The sequence below is a fragment of the Actinia tenebrosa genome, unplaced genomic scaffold (assembly GCF_029948245.1).
Source record: "Actinia tenebrosa isolate PJP-AT-01 unplaced genomic scaffold, QUT_ActTen_1.0 PGA_scaffold15__27_contigs__length_11533743, whole genome shotgun sequence".
NCBI classification, from domain to species: domain Eukaryota; kingdom Metazoa; phylum Cnidaria; class Anthozoa; order Actiniaria; family Actiniidae; genus Actinia; species Actinia tenebrosa.
This window is the reverse complement of record NW_028292575.1, coordinates 3879803-3888278: the sequence shown is the minus strand read 5'-3', so window position 1 is coordinate 3888278 and position 8476 is coordinate 3879803. Positions and strand designations below refer to the sequence as shown.

General features: G+C 38.4%; 1 pseudogene; it reads left to right on the top strand.

Annotated features, from left to right (window-relative positions):
• Positions 1-1881: 1881 nt before the first annotated feature.
• Positions 1882-4150, top strand: LOC116307789 (E3 ubiquitin-protein ligase TRIM45-like; annotated as a pseudogene).
• Positions 4151-8476: the final 4326 nt, after the last annotated feature.

The window sequence follows — 8476 nt, the reverse complement described above, 5'->3', positions numbered from 1 at the left end:
AAGAATTCATGAATGCATATATATGTTATCTGTTAGCTGTTCATGAATAGCTCAAATCCAAACTATTTGCCAGACAAAACGTTTTTGACCATATATTTTGTTTATACCCCATTTTTATGAGAAAATTAATTTTGTTCTGGGAGTTCTTTTCATGTTTTCCAGTTTCAATACCTCTTTAGTCAACTGAGCTGTGTGCTGCATTGACAGCATCAGTATACCCTAAATAGTTGTAGTGCATTCAGTTTTGCATATTTGTTAAATAAATGTTTTGTCGCGTTTCCGAACACATGTGGTGTTGGGCACCAGAGTTCGCCAGGTTAACCACTCAGAGTCGATGTACAATAGCTTGGTAGATTTCTTTATTGATAATTAACTAACCAAATTAATTGTTATGACTCACTTGCAGTAAAAACTAAAGAGCGACTAATAAGCAATTATTGGATGGGGTTGAGCATGATATTGTAAATTTTCAAGGCAGCCAAGGTCTTGATATTTACAGTATTATTGTCTTGTATCTGACTACAAATTATTAAAATAATTTTCTTGTCATTAAGTGGAAAGTCAGACTCATTTCTTGGTAGCTACGATAAACATGCAGTAAAGCTCGGGGCCTAGGGATTGAGTGGTCTTTCAGGATAAAGAGGATAGGTGTTACGTTTAAGGGTTCAACGGTAATCGTGGTGTTATCCAACTTATTTTATTATAACTAAAACGTTTTACATACGTTGCTCCCCGCCATGTGGTCACACAGTGCAATCACGTGACCACCACAGGTAGCCCAAACTACATAACAATAGGGATGCTCGTTGACGAGAAATCGGGAAAAAATATATATAAATACAAAGACGATTCAGAAGTTTGATTTAGTTTACGGCACCTATTTAACGGTTTGACTGAATTCACAACGCATCTATCAGCTACGCGATGTACCTATTCCGTTGGTATATGCCTATTCCGCCTATAATCCGCTAAATCGGAAATCTCTATTCTATACTTTATATATTTTCTTGGCCAGATTCACTTTTATCTTGAAAATTTTAGCGAAACACAAAGGAACTAACCTAGACGTTTGATAAGTAATCTACAGTATTCGTGTCCGTGTTGTATCCAATATCGGATACAATAATGCCACTCATGCTGTTTATATTACATACAGCCGTTTGCAATAAAACTATGGCCGTTTCAAATATAAATACAAGTATATCAAAAGTAAGGGTATGTGAGGTCGGAAATTAATTTTTCCGAAATTAATTCCAAGGGCTTTCGCCCGGAATAACCTCGTTCCCAAGCACTACAACTTACCTATATTATCTTTCTTCAAAAGTATATCAGACACGTTGGGATATCTTTATTGATATTTTTTTCTGAAAGCCCTAGTGATTCACAACTCGAATGAAATATAAGGGAGGTTTTTCCATAATTTTTGACATGCTTTTGATAAACTTGTATATTTTTAAGCGGCCATAACTTTGTAACTTTCTCACAGTAACCCCCATCAGGATCCAAGTGCTCTTCTAAATGAAGTGCAGTTTTCGTATGACTGTGAAAAGCTCAAGGCACGAACACGTTCTTGACACGGTTAGGAATACGCCAGACCAATCACATTGCTCGAGAATTCACTCTCCATCCAATCAAATACCCAGAACACGGCATAAACACGGCGCGGACACAGTCACGCCAAGATCACGGCACTTTTAGACCAATCACATTGCGCGAGGAAAAAAATCAGCCAATTAAAATTCTAGAAAACATCACGGTCACGACACGGCACTGAACTTTTCACAGTCATACGAAAACTGCACTATTTAGAAAATAGTGATAACACAAAATTCCATGAAATTTCCTAGGCTATGTATAAAATTATACGTTCATGGTGTGACAACATTTCAAAGAAGTAAGGTCACACTTATTTCCAGAAACTTTCCTGAAGAAATGGAATCGTTCGTTGAAGACCTTAAGAAAGAACTCCAATGTTCCCTGTGTAATGATAATTTGACTGAACCAAAGATCTTGTCTTGTTTCCACACATTTTGTAAGACTTGCGTCAAACGACACGCCGAGCAAGTTGACCAAATCAACATCTTCAAGTGTCCTCGATGCAAATCACAGACTTCTCTACAAGAACTAAGCAGCTTCGTTTATTTACAGCCCAGCCTTCTGCATTTTCGAATGTTGAAGGGTCTGGCGTTGATAGAAGGTGAAAAGGGTTGTTCTCTTTCTGAGAGTCATTCGTCAGCTTCTTGGTATTGTTTTGACTGTGATCACTCGATGTGTGACGAATGCGAGAAGAGTCATTCATTGTTCATTAAAGATCACAAGGTCGTTCGTCTGCCTGATTTGAGGAAAGAAGATATTGAGTTCGTAATAACAAGAGAAAATCCGTGTACAAGCCACCCTCGTCACAGGCTAGAGCTCTTCTGCGAAGATTGCGATGCAATGATTTGCAGGACATGCTTGATAGATCACAAGGACCATAAGACAATGTTATTAGATAAGTTTGCTTCGATCAAGAAAGCTGAATTGTCAAAGCATCTGCAGGTATTAGAGCAGTTGAGATTAGATGACAAGGAAAAGCAAGAACAAGAAAAGATTGCTATCACAATCAAACAACAAGGAGAAAAGGCTAAAAAAGAAGTCAAAGACAAAACCAAGAAAATCATCCAAATACTACAAGACAACGAACGAGAACTGCTGAGACAAATCGATGAGAAATTGGACACAGCCACAACAAACTTGAATATAATTCATCATATTCCAGCCGTTAAGGAATACATCAAGAATGTGATGGAAAGAGGACTGGCAAGTGAAATGATGAAAATTCAAGAGACACAATGTTCTCAGAAATTTGTCTTCAACCCCATTCCACCATACTCTAGAATACAATATGTTGCTAATGAAGAGCTGATGCGACAAGTGAATTCATGGCTGGGAGAAATACAAACTTGTTCCGAAACAGATCATACGAAGAGCACTATTCAGGTGAAATCTGAGACAGAAGCTTTAAAGAAAGAAAACCTGATAGTAACGACTAAAAGCTCTACAGGAGAACTTTATCATGATCCAAAGGATGTTATAGACGTCCAAATCAAGCCTAAAGAAAATGTGAAAATAGAAAAGAAAGATGTGACAATTGATGGTAAAGTAGAAGTTGAATTCATGGCTAAAGTAGCTGGTCAGTTGACAGCAGAGGTTCAAGTGAATGGGAATCATGTATCTAACAGTCCACTAGTGGTGAATGTCAAGCCACAAGAGATGAGGACAACAGGACAGTTTAATGTGAAAGGTGTAAATAGAGATTCTAGTTATTTGAGAGGTATAGCGGTAAACAGAGAGAATAGCAGGATCGCTGTTTCAAATGATTTATCTGAATGTGTCCATGTATTCACCACTGCTGGAGATCTCTTACTGACGTATGGTAGTCGAGATAGAGCACAGGGACAGTGGCCTGAAGGTTTAGCATTTCTGAATGATATAGATTTAGTCATAGCTGATTATGGTAATCACAGAATATGTATAGTGAACACTACAACAGGGACATTGGTAAAAACCTTTGGTAACCAAGGTAACGGGGATGGAGAGTTTCAATGTCCATGGGGTGTACACGTTGATGACGATGGTAACATCATTGTGTGTAATGGTGGTAATCATCGCGTTCAAGTCTTCACAAGAGACGGTGACTATCAATATCAGTTTGGTTTGACAACACAGGACGAGTTTGATCCATGTGATGTGATAACACATGATGGAATGTTTTACGTCACTGATAATGATAATCATGTTATTCATGTATTTGAGAAGAAAGGTAACGTACCGACTAGAATATCGACGATTGGTGGTAAAGGCAGTGCTGATGGTCAGCTGGATAGACCATAGGGCCTTGCTATTGAGAATGACCATCATCTACTCGTGTGTGATTATAATAATAACCGCGTACAAAAATTCACATTTGATGGTCGTTTTGTAGGAAGGACTTGTGACGTAATCGAGGACCCTACATATATAACTGTTTTAAGGGATGGTCAGTTATTAGTTAGTACGGAAGGTTCTGGTGTCTGGTGTGTAATGTAGAATTTGGCTAGTTATTTTACAGTAAGTTATTTGATCGGTATGTCATATTGCATGATATCCTAGTGTTTGACTTGTGCTAAAATATGACCATTTCAAGTTTAAACATTTAATATCTATTTTTATTCTTTTTTACATTTTTTTGCTTGATTTTTTGCTTGAAATTTCAGCTTACACTTGCTTGACAAGTGAAACTTCACGAACTGTTAAAAGCTTAACAGTTCGAAATGGGAAAACACTACACCTTAGCAACAAGCTGTATCAAGCTTGCAGAAATTCACTTCTGCCAAAAATACCATAATTTCTAGAATGTATAGGCTTAGCCTCGGATCCAGGAGCCGGTTGTTTGTTATTCTATGAATGTTTGCTTTTGTTTTCTGTATCAAAAGTGAGGCAAAGCCGCACATTCTAGATATAGTATTTTGAAGAGTACATACATACATACATACACTTTATTGCACTCCCAAAAGGGCTTTTCAGGCCAATTTACAATAAGAAAATACTAAAGAAATACATGTACAATCAAAGAAACTAATAAGAAAAAATATATAATTATTATCCTATAAATAAATCTTATGTATAACTATGTATAATTATTGTTATACTATAGATAAAGTCTTATAGGTCGTGTCTTTTGAGAAAACGATCTAAAAGTAGTTCTTTGAGGGAGGCTTTAAAAGCTTTTGTGGACTTTGAGCCTATTTTGATTAAGGTTGACCGGCTGTTCCAAATTTTAGTACCTTTGTAAGAGAAACTCTGTTGGCCAGTGGCTGTTCTACACTTAGGGATTTGTAGGTCACCTTTCTTTCGAGTGTCCTTTGAGTGAACATCAGAACGCTTTTAGTGACAAACATAGACGAGAGGTAATCAGGAGCCAAGGAGTTCATGCATTTAAACAATAGCAATGCATCTCGTAAGTACATTGTGTCCACAATAGGTAATAACTTTTAAGTAATAACATTGAAGCAACTTAAAAGTTGCTTCAATGTTGGGGTTATGTGCTCGTATTTCCTTTTCCCAGACAGAATACGCGCAGCGAAGTTCTGTACAAGTTGGAGTTTAGAGATGTTACTCTTACTAGTGCTTGACCATACACTGACCATACAGCTTGCTGAAAGCGAGAGAATTTATGACGATGGACAGACTAGACGCATCTAACAGATGGCGGATCCTGCTGATCATGGACAATTTACCCATAAGCGACGATACCAAGGAGTCAATGTGGTCACTAAATGAGAGATGGTTGTCCAATATAACTCCAAGGTCTTTAACTGAGTTAACCACTAATAATTCTTTACCAAGGAACGATATTAGTGGGATGGTGCATCGAGAAAACATTTGTCGAAAGCCAAAAACACAAAACTGCGTTTTGTCTGGATTTATCAGGAGGGAATTATCACTACAACAGGCAGCAACTCTCAGTAGATCATTCTTTAAGTCCCCAAGGCCTTTGGAAGGTTCCCCTTGTGATGTATAATTTGGAATCATCAACAGAGGACTCAACGTCACAGGACTCACACACAGATGGTAAATCATTGATATAAATATTAAATAACAATGGACCCAGTATTGAGCCTTGAGGTACCCCATGTTTTAACACCAGAGGACTGAATAGAGAGGTGTTGATACGTACACGTTGAACTCTGTCGGACAAATAGCTTCTGAACCACTTCAGTACTATGGGAGAGACACCAAGATTGTCAAGTTTCACAAGTAATCTTCCATGGTCAATGCTATCAAACGCTTTTCTAAAGTCAAATAGAAGTGCTGCGGTGATCTTCCTTTCATCAATCGCTCTATACAATTGACTTGTAAAGTAGATTCCAAGCGTTTCAGTGGAGTGAAGCTTCTTGTTCCCGCTCTGATGGGGTGAGAGCAACGCATTGAAACTCAGGTAGCTAAGTTAATTGGTCATGCACAATTCTCTCAACAGCTTTCGAAACTGCAGGAAGTAGGGATATCGGTCTATTGTTGCTGGCTACTTCATGATCCCCATCTTTGAGGTGTGGAATAACTTCAGCTGTTTTCCAGGTTATAGGGAAGATTCCACTACGAAGTGATTCATTGATCAAATCAGTGAGAACCTGGATGATGTGAGGTAGACCAATTTTGATCACCCTTATACTGACCTTTTCATGACCAGGGGATTTGTTTGAAGCCATTTGCATGATGGTGTCTCTGACTTTAGTGACAGTAACGCGCTGCTGAAAGTTAAATGAAGGAGAGATTGCCAAAGACGTGCAGCTGCAGCTAAATTCAGGATTCAAAGACAAAGAATCATTGGACTGTAATCTGAAATCATTGGCCAGTTACTGAGCCTTTTGGGCAGCTTTCTCTCCAACAGAAGAGAAAAACGTGCTGAAGTAATTTGCAACCTCCACACAGTCACGTGAATATGGCAAACAGGAGGTGCCAGAGGGGTTGAGACATCGTCGGACAGTTTTCCATATAGACGTCCTGTTTTCTTTGTTGCTCGCTATTTCATCTCTAACATAGTTGGTTTCTACTTTTCTAATCCTCGCTTTAACATCTTGACGAATGTTGCGATAAACTTCCCAATCTCCAGAGTTACAGGAGTTGCGGGCTATTCGATGTAGACTGTCACGATGTTTCATGAGTACCTTTAACTCCGCAGTGATGAATGGAGTTGAAGTATGTCTTACTTTGAGGGTTCTTATAGGGGCATGCTGGACCAAGACCTGAAGAAAAAGGTGGCTAAAGCAATCTACCGTGTCTTCAAGCTTATCAAACAGGCTGGTAACACCCCAAGGAACTATTGCAAGGTCACTAGCAAAGAATTCCGCATTGAAATTCTTGTAGGACCTTGTAGTGATCGAGGTTGGCTTGGCTCTGGCTACCTTAAGGTTGAGTTTTGCATATACTGGAAAGTGATCGCTAATGGTTATATCAAGGACATCACAGAGCTTCACAACACTTGCATTGGAGGTGTAAATGGGATCAATCAGTGTGCTGGAAGACTCATTAACCCGGGTGGGCTTGGAGACTAATTGTGTCAAATTTTAAAAGGCAGTAAAGTTCTTGATAGCAGTGGTCTCCGGGATATCACAAAATAAGTTGCAGTTCAAGTCACCTGTTATGAAAATATCTTTTCCAAGTGTTAGAGCTTGGCAGTACGCGGGGACAAGTTTATCTTCTAGACAAGATATGGGACAGCCAGGGGTTCTGTACACTATGCAAAGGATAATTGATTTAAGTTTCTTGTGCTGTAGCTGGATCCAATACTGCTGAAACCCGTCAATGGTAAATTATGTAAGATCTTATAAACGGTTGACCTTCAGGAGGTTGCGAACATAGGCACAAACTCCACCACCTGCTTTGCCAACTCGATCAGATCTTATAAGCCGGAACCATTGATGTTTATTTCCGTGTTCTTAACGGTGGTATTAAGCCATGTTTCAGAGATGGTAAATACATCGAAGTCATTGTTGTCCATGGGTTCTTTGACCTGGAGGAAATTTTCGCGATTCTTCAGCGAGCGCACATTCAAGTGTGAGGTAGTAACATCATGCGTCAAGGTCTTAGGATGATCGATTCTAAGCCTCCGGTTCACAGTAGGGAGGGTATAGCAAGGAGTACGGGACCTACGTTGACTACGGTTTTTACACTCTATTCGTTATTCTTGTAGGTATTCGATGGTTGGTAGGTCCAGGTTAGTAGAAATATCTCCACCCCTTAACAGCACTTGTCTTGAGGAGCATGAATTAGGGTAATACACACATCGTCCCTTGGTTCTTTTGGGCTTCCTGTGTGCATATTGTGTAGTGAATATATAGAACACCGTTAGGCTAGTGAGATTAAACAAAGCCACGCGCAAGCCATTTCAAACATTTCGTGCGCGTTAGTATTGTTATACTGAAGAAGATCTGTGATCGAAACGTCTATGTGTAAAACTTTATTAAAACATATTAACCTAACTGAAAAGTATAAAATAATAAAGTAGCTGATGTCAAAAAATTATCTCACCCTTAAAGATTTGGCATAAGGTAATCAATTTGCATATTCATTAATATTAATGCCAATACTGCAAGAGGTATTGTGTTATTATGTCATAGCTCATAAATAGCTGTACGGTTGCGCAATAGGATGGGATAAAATAGTATTTTCATAAAAGATTCTTGGGTTATCAATGTAATATTAACATTGCTATTTTTGTTCATAATTATTATTGTTTTACGTTCATGATTTTTTTAAAATTTTCTATTCATTGTTATATTACACCTTTTGCTGTTCATTAACCGCAAAGGAATATTCATTGAAGCGAAGAAGCGTTGTCATTAGAGCGAACAGGCATACAATAAGTCAAACGGAGTCTCAATAGTGCGATGGAACGTTCATTAAGAAATTTAGCATTGAATTTATAGCAATAAATCTTTGTAAAAATTAAAGTACA